Here is an 11,416-nt window from a genome sequence, read left to right on the forward strand (position 1 = left end):
AGAAAGAAAGAAAGAAAGAAAGAAAGAAAGAAAGAAAGAAAGAAAGAGAAATGATTTGTGGATCAAGTTAACCAAAAATGTATGGTGAATGTTCTTTCTTTTTCAAGCTTACTGAGTACAATGGGGAGCAGGATGAAAAGATCTGGAGGTCAGAGGAAAGGACTGAACTTGTGTGAAGATCTCACTATGTGTCAGGCCCATTGCTGTGTAACTTATCCTTTGCTATCCTTTGAAATAAGGGTTTTTATCCCAGTTTTACAAATGAGGACACCAAGACACTACACTGCGCCCAGCACAAGACAGCTGGTTATCTGACTCCAAGACTGTACGCTGTCTTTCTGTTAGACAAAATTTCATTGCTAAAAGTATGCCTGTCGGTCTGTTCAAGTCTGGTTCCCATCTTTGAATTCCCCTTAGGAGCTCTCTTTCTAATTCCGTGGGTTGTTTTCCTGTGTTTTGTGCCCTCCCCCCAGCTAGCTTCTTTCTGAGCCCCTCCTTGGCCCCATGTCCACCTTCTTTTTTTGCATTGTCTGTGCTGTTCACAGTAATATACTCAAGCCCCTCTCTTGGGGTAGCTGTGAACCTCCTTGAAGGTCTTCTCCCCCTTTTGACTTCTGGCACCTAGAACCCCTTCTGATTTTCATTTGGGATTTATATTCTGCCTTCTGTTGAGTGTTTCCTTCCATGCAGTTCAGGTCTTACTTAGATCCCTAAGGAGATGTAAGACCCTGAGGAAAGGGATGGTGCCTTAAGGCTCTTTGAAAGTCTCTACTTCAAGTATAAGACCTTGCAGAGTGGGTGCTTGCAAACACTGTTAAATACATGACTACAACCCTTTACAAGCTTTTCCCATGTTCTTCTCTCCACCATTGAAATGGAAATAATGGGCCAGGGGCAGTGGCTCACACCTGTAATCCCAGCACTTTGGGAGGCCAAAGTGGGTGGATCACCTGAGGTCAGGAGTGCGAGAGCAGCCTGGCCAACATGGTGAAACCCCACCTCTATTAAAAATACAAAAATTAGCTGGGTGTGGTGGCGTGCCTCTGTAATCCCAGCTACTAGGAAGGCTGAGGTGGGAGAATTGCTTGAACCCAGGAGGTGGAGGCTGCTGTTAGCTGAGATCATGCCACTGCACTCCAGCCTGGGAGACAGAGCAAGACCCCATCTCAAAAATAAATAAATCGATAAATAATAAATACATAAATAAAATGGATTATAAAAAATCACCTCCTTGTTTTATTTCATAAATAAAATGGATTATAAAAAAACACCTCCTTGTTTCAGTAGCACCTCCTTGCTACTAACAGATGCCAGTAAAAGATGGTTCCCTTTATTCTATATGAATTTACATAGAATATGTTTGTTTTACATATGAATTGGTGTCAAAAAGCAAGCTGGTTCTGTCTAAGAAAGCAAAGGCCTGTATAAGAGCAAGATAATTGATTTAAAGATGGGGATGATCATGATGATGCCATTGATAATTATAATTATCTTGAGTAACATACTGGTAAATAAAAATTTTCCAAGACATGAATGAGTCATCAAGGTTTAATTTGTTCAACATTCATTCCCAAGAACAGTTTATTTGCTTTTCCACAGGAAAATCTACATTTTCCTTGTGGAAATAGGTGGGGATTTCGGGGCAGTCTGAAGAGGAAGCTATTTTATTCAGAGATCTGTGCATTACCCCCGTGAGGGAGGCTGACAAGGACCATGGAACTCAACCATTGTGCACAGTAGGACCACCACACAAAAGCAGCCACACTTTCTATGCTGCTCTTCCCCTTCGCTCTCTTCCTTGAGATTTCTCAGTACCACTCTGTTCTTTCTACCTACACCCCTTGCTTCTCTCTATTTCTGCAAAGTGAGGTCTTAGGGAGCTGACCTGGTTTCAGCATCCTTGCTATGCCTTTCTAGAATGTTCCCAGAAGAGGAGAGTCACAGCCAATCTTGCCTTTTCTTCTGCATGCCTCCAGTGACGTCTGGCTGGGCTCAGTCACTTCCTGGGTATTTTCCCACAACAGAAATCCTCGCGGTAACTCTGTAAAACCCAGCTCAGCTCCTATAACCGAGATGATCCACTTTTTAAACTTTAATTACGTTCTCATCATTTCCAATAAGTTTCTTTCTGAAATACCACTTCGAAGACACGTAGCTTCCTATCATTAAGATTTTTTTTCATCTATTTGGTTCCAGGAATTGAATTTACTCAGAGGCATCATTGCCCAACTTCATGTCTAAAGGATTTGAGACAAAGCTTTTCAATCTGAAATGACAGGCTGGAAAACCAAGTGCCAGTTTTCCACGCAAAAAATCAGAGATCCATGCAACAGCTTCTTTGGCTCTGGTAGAATGGGAAAATTAGTGCTTGAACGCTTCTCTGGGCTCAGCCCCCTCGCCCACCAATTTGTAAATTAGGCTGAGTTGTTTGCATTTTTACAGTCTCAAACCATTTGTAGAAACATGCCATTTTGCCTTTTTATACCCAAATAATAACGTTGCAAGAATTTGGCAGTTAAATGACATCTAGCTCTCTGATTTAAAGAGGGGGAAGGAAAGCCATTAGTCTCATATCCATCCTTGGGGGGGGGAAATACATCTTTAATAAATTATAGGAGAGAATAGTTCCATTTACAAAGCATTCAAGTTTTCTTTTTTTCTGACATGTCGTGCTTAATACCAATTATCTATTTTTCCCTTCTCTTTGTGCTGTCCTCAGAATTCTTCCTGAGAAGCTAACTTTAATCTTCTGCTTTGTTTCAAAGTCTGTATTAGATTAACCTCTCTTTTTCTTTTTATTTGGGAATGACTAATTAGCAAGCAGAAATTAAATTTAAAAATTTAACTTCTCTGCACAGTAGATTTCTCAAGACCCTCAGACCCTGTAGGCCATATGAGTGGATTCTCCTGTAAAGTCTTTATTTCATGTTGTGTTGTGGTCTCCAGGAAGACAAAATGCGCTTTGGACCACATCAACTTGAATAACATACTGGGTGCCATTAATCAACTCTTCTTTCCCTTCAGGATGAGATTTCAGTGATTTTGAAGTCCAGAGTCTTGGAAAGAGAAGAGGAAATGTTCGTAGCCTGGTGGACAAAGGAATTTGATAGAAAATACTGTAGATAATTGTAGAATTCAGGACTAGAAAGCCCAGGTATGTACAGGAACTTCTTCATTTAAAGATTAAGACAATGAGATGCAAACCTAATTGTAGTCGAAGCCCGAAGGTTTATACAGGTCTGATTCGATTTCCCTGTTAGTACTCTCTCGAATGCACTGTCCTCTGGGTACAGGCACAGGAATGTATGATCCAGTTTTGTTAGCCTGGTCTAAATTTCAATTAATTTCTCCTTCTTACAAACTATAACCCCAAGTATCCCTCAATACCACAGTTCATTCCTTTCTGATTTCCATTTTCTTCTTTTATCTTCCGTTCGCTCCCATCTTTTATTTTCTTTTGCTCTGATTATTTTTACTTAGTAAAAGTGCCAACATTTTTTGGTTCCTGGGGAATGGGCACTTCTCTTAATTGTGGTCCCCAGCTCTGGTCTTTTCTGTCTCTTCTCAGGATCTATGCACATCTCTATCTCAAGCTTTCATCTCTCTCAGTCACTAGCCCAAAAGAACAAGGCTCCCTAACTCTTGCTACTAACAGATGCCAGTAAAAGATGGTTCCCTTTATTCTATATGAATTTACATAGAATATGTTTGTTTTACATATGAATTGGTGTCAAAAAGCAAGCTGGTTCTGTCTAAGAAAGCAAAAGCCTGTATAAGAGCAAGGTAATTGATTTAAAGATGGGAATGATCATGATGATGCCATTGATAATTATAATACCTTGCATTTCTGTTGTTCTTTCCAGCATGCAAAGCTCTTTCCAATTTCATCATCTTATCCCACCATCACAACCCTGGGAGATCATTTAGGTTCGTATTAGTTTTGCCATTTTATATGAAAGCCAAGTCTTGGGTAAGTAAACTGATGTGTCTCAGGACCTCACTCCAGGAAAGATAAAATCAGTGTTCAAACCCATGTTTTAGGACTCTGAGCCCCAGAATGTTCTGCTTCTCTGGAATGCAGTCTGATGTGATTGTGAATCAAAAGGATACCTCACTGCCCGGTACTATAAGGTAATTATATTATCACAAAGGTTTTGGGTAAACATATGGAGAAAACAAATGTTGACAGGCCGATAAAATGGAAATAGCTCGCTAAAAGGAGATTGTGTAATCTCTCCTTCATGGAGGATTTATCTGAAACAACAGGTTTCTAGTATTCCCTACAGCATTCCAAACCCTGTTTCCAGAAGACAATTTGGCAATAGGTATCAAAAACATTAAAGACATGACTAATGGTAACCTCAGACAAATGACTCAGCATCTCCAAAGTCAGTTTCCTCATCTGTAAATAGTAGGGTTTGGGGGAGGATTAAATAATGTTTTGTAAAGTACCTGGCACAGAGAGTGTATTTGATAAATTTGGTCAGTGTTTTAAGAGTAATGATGACAATATTTTCACTTGTAAGAGGAAATAAGCACAAAGATTTTGTGATAAAGACATTCTTTGCTGTGTTTTTACAAGTAGGAGTGAAAAGTTGGAAACAACCTGATTTCAGCAATAGAGAATTGGTAGAATAGAGTCTGCTGGTATATCTAGCAGCCTAGATTATCATTAGGCAGTCGTTTCAAAGGACACAAAATATGTCGTTACTTGGCAAGATGATCATGATTTATTGTATTTTAAAAAACAAGTGTAGAATGTTAAATACAGTGTGCTTTTTTGGTATGTGTAGATATGGATAAAAATCTGGATGGGTTTACATCACTATCTTAACAAGAATTGATCCTGGAGAGAGAATTATGAATGCCTTTCACTTTCTTATTTTTGTTTCTCTGTGTTTAAATTTTTTCAACAATAAACATGTACTTCATTTAAAATAAAATTATATTTAGTTTTAAATTTCAGGCTTTCTTACCTCCCTTTCACTCCCTTAGTTGATCAGATCTGTGCTGCAGGGCACTAGAAACAGACAACATTCACTAAAAGCCAGTTAACAAGTATTTATACTTTTTGAGTATCTACTATTGCCTAGGCACTATTCTAACCAGATGGATAAAACTGCCCTCAGAGAGCTTAACTTTAGTGGAGAATAGACCCAAAATAAACAAACGAAGAAGGGAGAGTAGACCGCACATCCAGAAAAGTTGAACATTTCTATTCCTCCTAGCCACGCTTGCTTCCCACTCCTACAAGCACCCTGCAGTCTGAGATCCAACGTCATTTCTTTGGATAAAGGCCACTTATCTTGTAAAGTGAACAGTGTGCTTAAGTGTAACATGCTGTGTCAATACTGGTAATTTATACCTTGGTGTGAGTCATTTCCCGAGAGTAGATTATCTGACCGTGAAGGGAAAAGGGCTGGGAGTGAAAGTATCCTGAAGAAAAGACAGGGGAGGGGAGTGGAGAAGGAATCTGGTTTCAAAGCTTCCCAATTTTAGAAAAGTAGAGAATGTGAAAATGGGGTGGGGTGGGGTGGAGTCTTGATGTGCAGCCGACACAAGCGGGGAAGGAATGTGCAAGTGGGGTCAAACTTCATACATTTCTCTAGGTTTTTAGGAACTGATCTTGGTTCTAGCAGCTTCTCTATAGATCCGAGCACAAATGGCACTTCCTCTCCTCTTTCCCTTTCATTTTCTCTTCCTCGGACTTCCTGTTTTATTGTTCACCAGCAAATCCACCTTTTTTTTTTTTTTTTTTTTGAGATGGAGTCTCGCTCTGTCGCCCAGGCTGGAGTGCAATGGTACAATCTTGGCTCGCTGCAACCTCCCACTCCTGGATTCAAGTGATTCTCCTGCCTCAGCCTCCTAAGTAGCTGGGACTACAGGTGCCCGCTACGATGCTCGGCTAATTTTTGTATTTATCGTAGAGACTCGGTTTGGACACATTGGCCAGGCTGGTGTCAAACCTCAGGTGATCCACCTGCCTCAGCCTCCCGAAGTGTTGGGATTGCAGGTGTGAGCCACCGTGCCTGGCCAAATCCACCTTTTACATGCTGTTGTTGTTTTTTAATTTTTTTTTTTTTTTTTAAATTTTTGAGATGGAGTCTTGCTTTGTCACCCAGGCTGGAGTGCAGTGGTGCCATCTCAGCTCACTGCAACCTCTGCCTCCTGGGTTCAAGTGATTCTCCTGCCTCAGTCTCCTGAGTAGCTAGGACTACAGTCATGTGCCACCATGTCGGGGCAATTTTTGTATTTTCAGTAGAAGATGGGGTTTTACCATGTTGGCCAGGCTGGTCTCGAACTCCTGATCTCAAGTGATCCACCTGCCTCAGCTTCGCAAAGTGCTGAGATTGCAGGCATGAGCCACCACGTTCAGTCAAAGTGTAGTTTTAGTGTTATCTGTGCAATAAGGCTTGATCCTCCCACATTCTACCTCTTTCCTCACCCCTAGTTGGGCAGAACTTCTCTGGATTCTCTGACACTGCTTTATCAGATAACAATACTCCAAGTTAATCCTATGCAACAATTACTTTCTACATTGAGTTGTAGTTATAGAAGTAAACAGTGTCTCGCTTACAGGAGGAGAAGATTGCTAAGAGTAGGGCCTATGCCTATGAATCCTTGTATGGTTCAATAAAAACATTAAGGAAACACCAGACTAAAGTCATTATCCTCATCATGGCACAATCTGGAGTACATATTAACACGTTTAATAAGTATTTGTTGGATGAATTGAATGAATGAACCAATGAACCCAAAATTTGCTTCTTACAGGTGCCACCCAGCCATCCATGCTGGAATTTGACTCAACAGCAAGTTGCCAGGGAAACAGCCAGATTAGATCCCGTGACATTGCTTTGTTCCATTCCCACTCTCACTTCTAGACCACATCACCCGGAAGGAGACAAAACCCTGGATCTGGAATAATTTGGGATACTGGGCAGTATTTAACCAGACGGTGAAAGAGAGGGGCTAGCTGCCAGTCTGACTGTCTTGGTGGAGCCAATACTGCAGTAATCATATGATAGTCTTGTGTATATCAAAAGAATATTTGATTTCCTGAGGGCAGTGGAGAGCATGAGAAAGAAAAATATGCCTGGATGGAGACATTTAAAATACTAGCTAGGTGTTTAACAGCTGCGTTGAATTTAATATGTTTCAGTTACATGCCTGCTAGGACTCTCTTCCCTCCAGCCAGACTCAATTGTCTTTTAAGGCGCTTGAGCTCTAGCAAGGAGAGAGGTTTGAACCTCTGGCATCTGTATTTATAGACTATTAGAGACATGAGAGCAATCACAATAATTCCTGGGGTGAATTTCCTCCCCTCCTGTAACCTAAATAAATTTCACCCAGCAGTGTGGGTACTCTAATCCCTTCCTCACGCTTGCCATATCTGACACCCTTTATTGTTTCCCTAGCAACTGCACAGCATGCGGAGGCTATAAACGGAGGAACAATAAACAAAATGAATTACAACCAAGGTGTCTAGCTGGCAGAATTAGCACAGTGGAGGGTGGAGGGGTTTGATCTCACATAGACTTTTCTAGTATTTCTCCTTTTCTCCTCTCCGAAGCCCCTGGGCTGGGTTAGTTCTCGTATTGCTATAGAGCTAGCATTGATAACTCCCAGTTTTTGGAAAGCTAGCTCAAAAAGAGATCAGAGAGTTAAAAGTGACTTTTCCTAAGGCCAGGCGCAATGGCTCATGCCTGTAAACCTAGTACTTTAGGAGGCCGAGGCAGTGGCTCACTTGAGGTCAAAGACCAGCCTGGCCAACATGGTAAAACTCTTTCTCTACTAAAAATACAAAACAGTTTGGCCTGTGCGCACCTGTAATCCCAGCGACTGGAAGGCTGAGGCACAAGAATCACTTGTGCCCAGGAGGTGGAGGTTGCAGTGAATTGAGATCGTGACACTGCACTCCAGCCTGGGTGATAGAGTGAGACTTTCTCCCCACCAAAAAAGAATGACTTTTCCTAAATCATGAGGCTTGACCCTAAGTATTTTTTCAGATATTTTGCATTTAATTCTGTTATTGCTATTTATTTCCAGTATTCCAGTGGTACCACCAACACCGGACAACACTCAGAGAAGGTGGTGTTTATTACGTTTTAAAAGGTCTAGTCTTAATACATGTTAGAGTTGAAGCATCTGGCCCTGCTTTGTATAATTTCTTCGTTCTATTCCACATGATAAGCTTTGTTCTTTGTTGGGATCTTTTGCTGATGTTGTTTAGTTCCTTATCAAGAGTGACTAAATTATAGCAACACATACCTATGGGATATGACATAATCATTTTCCTTCGTCATCCAACATTTATTGTGTTCCAGGCACTGATTTAGGCCTTTGGAATACCGAAAAACAGATGAAAATCTGTGCATACCTCTTAGTTGGGGGAAGAACAGTAAATACTAACTACAGCAAATTAAGTAAATTACATAGTATACTAGAAGGTCACTCCACTTTATTTAAGAAAATAAAGTGGAGTTAAGGGGGAGGGAGAGCGGGACACATTTTAAATTTAAAGTAGGGTTTGCAGGTTGTGCCATGCTGAAAAGGTGACATTTGACCACATGGTTGAAGGAAGTGAGGGACAGGGTAATCTGGGTCTTTGTGGAAGGGTTTTTAGACAGATGGGCCCAGCTGAGGCAAAGGCTCATGGTCGGTGGCAGCGTGCCTGGTGTGTTTGTGGTGGAGTGTGAGCAGGAGAGCTCAGGCTATGGCATGGAATGCATGACAGAAGGAGTAGGAGATGCAGCTGAGGGGCAGCAATGGGGTGGGCTTGTCAGGTAAGAAGAGGACTTCAACTCTGAGGCAAATGAGACTGTTCAGAGGATGTAGGCAGGGAAGGGACATGCAGTTTTTGTTTTAAAAAATCTTAAAGAGAACAGGAAGAACATTTAGGAGGCCACCATAATAAACTAGGCTAGAGATGGTGAGGCTCCGATCTGGTGGTGGCCCTGGATCGGGGCAGTGTTCAGATTCTGTGTGTATTTTGAAAGTATTGCTAAAGGATTTCCTGATGAATTAGATGTGGAGTAAAGAAAAAAAAATCTCAATATGATACATATATATGTTTGCTTGGTTATAATGAAGCGTGGTAGATAGAATACATATTAAACCATTAATAACAGCTACCCGGAGGGCAGGGAAGGATAGAAGGGGAGGAGACTTGGCCTTATAGCTAAGTGTACATTTCAATATTGTTTGGCCTGTTGCAAATCACACTGTTGTTTTTGTGGTTTTAAAGCTCAACCCAACAACTTATTTGTAAAAAGACTATCCCTGATGCTCATGTGACTTAACCTTCTCACCTGTGTTTACATCTTGGTGGGGCTCACTCAGTAATTTGTCCCTGGCCCATTCCCCAGTCCTGAAAGCAGAGCTTTGGCTGTCCGTGCTGGGTTTTTCCACCATCTGCCAAGTGCTTGGTACTGTAGAGAATAATATGTACCTTTGACCCCACATATATTAAATACAAATAAAGAGAAAAAACATCCTCTCTGAACACTTTTGTTGTCTGTGGTGGCGCTGAGGGCTCTAGAAAAACACCTCAAGCAATTTTGCCAGCTGAACGCCTGTGGCTACATGCAGTTGCCTCTTAATACCTAGCATCATTAATACAGAACCAAAAATGAGGCATGATCTTCCCCAGTCTCTAAGATGGGCTTGCTGACATTTCCTCTCCCTTGAAATTTCTTCCTTACATTTTCTTTTCTCTCTCTTTCTTTTCAGCGATTGCAGGTCTGATGAAGCAGAGATGAGACGCACAGGAGACAGCTGCTGCTTTGCCCTGTGACCAACGTCCTCCTCAATCATTTCTGCTCTGCTTACAGAATTATTATCATGGTGAAAGGAAGGAGTGCTTTCCAAAGTGTGAAGAGTTATGTAGTGATTGTTTATCCCTTCCATGTGGGCTGGGGGGAGTCAGGGAGGGTCAATTTGCTATCCACATTCAGCATAAAAATAGCTCCAGTGTGCTAAAAATATTTGTCATCCACACAGAGAAATCTGCAAGTCCTCACCACGGAGCCTTGAAAAGGAGGTCACAGAAATATCTGGAGCAAAGGACTTCCTCTCACTTGTCTCACCCAATAGCAATCTTAGAATAAAGGTTTCTCGCTCCTGGGCCAAGATCTGGGTTTTTGCATTTTTGCATCAGATTTTGTTCTGTGTTCTGCTTACTCTGCTTAAATGCATGTGCAAATGAGGCACTCAGCATCACTCCCCATGAACCGAAGATTCTGCTGGGCACGTTGGCACATCATCATACCCAGAAGGACAGTTAGCACTCCCCTTGTCAGGTGTTGCTTATTCGTCATCAGATTTGCCAGAGCCTCCCAGGTGGCATTCCCACCCAATGCTGCCATTCTGCATGGAGGTCCTGTTTGGTACTGTATGACTCTTGACCTTTTACTCTTTTAGTAGTAGTTTAGTTTGTGATGGGTTAAACACTTCCCTTTTGATAATTGTAAATGACTTCTATTTGTATTTGCTTTCATGAAAGATGTTTTAGTTGCCAAGGCAAGCCTTTTGTAAGTCCTCAGCACTGTGTGTCTTGAGTTTACAAAGTACACTGGTAAGATAGAACTTAGGCCTAGAGCAATGTGCTTCTTTACCTTTTCTCTTTTTTTCCTTTCAATGTGTACGAATTCAGTTGTTGCCAATTCCCTAAAAATAATTTTCCTGGAACTTCTCTTATTTGTGACAAAACTCCTAATTTCTTCTTTCAGCTCCGTTTTTGATTTTTTTTTCCACTGCTTACTTTTACATTTTTATTTATTTTTCCCATTGATTGTACATATTAAAAGAAACCAAAGGGCTGGTTCCTGCTCCCATCTATTCTAACTGAGGGTGTATTACTCTGCCACTAAAAGAAAATGAAACTATATTCCTAAAGAGTATGCTGGCTCTGAGAACTTGGGTGCCTTCTCACACTGTCTTAGTTTAACCACTTGGAACTGTAACTCTCAGGCAAAATTGAGTTTGACTCTAATGCTTACTCACTAAATAATCTATTTGTTATTGAGTTTCAAACTACACAGGCTTCCAATTCCCCCAACTTAACTTCATTATTGTTATTTTCCTTTTTTGAGACAGAGTATTGCTCTCTCACCCAAACTGGAGTGCAGTGGCACAATCTGGGTTTGCCGCAACCTCTACCTCCCAGGTTCAAGACATTCTCCTGCCTTAGCCTGCTGAGTAGCTGGGACTACAGGAGTGCACCACCATGATTGGCTAAATTTTTTGTATTGTTTTAGTATAGACAGGGTTTCACTAAGTTAGCCAGGCTGGTCTTGAACTCTGGCCTCAGGTGATCGGCCCGCCTCGGCCTCACGAAGTGCTGGGATTGTAGGCGCGAGCCACAGTGCCCGGCCTTCATTATGTTTTTGATCTCAGCTCTGTACTTCATCATTTT

At 41.4% G+C, this 11,416-nt stretch overlaps 1 long non-coding RNA gene across 3 annotated transcripts in view; it reads left to right on the plus strand.

The window, feature by feature from the left end:
• LOC111543192 overlaps window positions 1–10,012 on the plus strand; it is a 41,721-nt gene extending 31,709 nt beyond the window's left edge. For 2 of the 3 annotated variants that reach the window (XR_002731771.1, XR_002731772.1), the window contains exons 3-6: window positions 3,025–3,154; window positions 3,864–3,927; window positions 4,042–4,131; window positions 9,733–10,012. This is a non-coding gene — a long non-coding RNA (uncharacterized LOC111543192). Of the gene's footprint in view, window positions 1–3,024; window positions 3,155–3,863; window positions 3,928–4,041; window positions 4,132–6,774; window positions 7,098–9,732 lie in introns of those variants that run through there. The other variant, XR_002731773.1, reaches the window with a different exon arrangement.
• Window positions 10,013–11,416: the final 1,404 nt, after the last annotated feature.

This window comes from Piliocolobus tephrosceles, chromosome 5 (genome assembly GCF_002776525.5).
Source record: "Piliocolobus tephrosceles isolate RC106 chromosome 5, ASM277652v3, whole genome shotgun sequence".
NCBI classification, from domain to species: Eukaryota; Metazoa; Chordata; class Mammalia; order Primates; family Cercopithecidae; genus Piliocolobus; species Piliocolobus tephrosceles.